We start from the raw sequence: 804 nt of genomic DNA, 5'->3' as shown, positions 1-804 counted from the left end.
CATTTTTATGCCTCAATACACTATGATGCTTTCATTTCTCACCATACTTTGATGTCCTGATGGTTAAATATATGATGAAACAAGGAGAGACAAATTAGTACAATAGTTAGAACTGATGCTTCATAAAGAGAAGGTTGTGAGTTCAAATCTCAGTGTTTGCATTTTTTTTTTTTTTTTGCCATACTATGCCGTTTTTTCACGTTTTTTTGCCATACTATACTATGTTGTTTTTTTTGCTTTTAGGGCCTTATTATATCATTACGTCTTCATACCTTCCCAAATTATGACGCTTTCTGATGGTTTTATGCTTTATTATACTGTCATTTTTTCAATTTTTTTGCCATACTAAAATATGCCGTTTTTTTCACATTTTTGGCATACTATACTATGTTGTTTTTTTTTGCTTTTAGGGCCTTATTATACCATTATGTCTTCATACCTTCCCAAATTATGACGTTTTCTGATGGTTTTATGCTTTATTATACTTTGTCATTTTTTTAATTTTTTTGCCATACTATACTATGCCGTTTTTTCATGTTTTTTGCCATACTATACTATGTTGTTTTCTTGCTTTTAGTGCCTTATTATATCATTACATCTTCATACCTTCCCAAATTATGATGCTTTCTGATGGTTTTATGCTTTATTATACTTTGTCATTTTTTCTATTTTTTTGCCATACTATATTATGACATTCTTTGACATTTAGGGCCTTATTATATCATGACGTGTTCATACCTTCCCAAATTATGACATTTTCTGATGGTTTTATGCTTTATTGTACTTTGTCATTTTTTCAATTTT

General features: G+C 29.1%; 1 protein-coding gene across 1 annotated transcript in view; it reads right to left on the bottom strand.

The window, feature by feature from the left end:
• Positions 1-804, bottom strand: part of LOC111673643 (uncharacterized) — a 23,192-nt gene that overhangs the window by 10,089 nt on the left and 12,299 nt on the right. The gene's annotated exons all lie outside the window — the stretch shown is intronic.

The sequence above is a fragment of the Seriola lalandi genome, unplaced genomic scaffold (assembly GCF_002814215.2).
Source record: "Seriola lalandi dorsalis isolate HSWRI2012SDOR001 ecotype SW California unplaced genomic scaffold, Sedor1 jcf7180002054923, whole genome shotgun sequence".
Taxonomy (NCBI): domain Eukaryota; kingdom Metazoa; phylum Chordata; class Actinopteri; order Carangiformes; family Carangidae; genus Seriola; species Seriola lalandi.
This window is presented reverse-complemented; position numbering and strand designations above follow the sequence as displayed.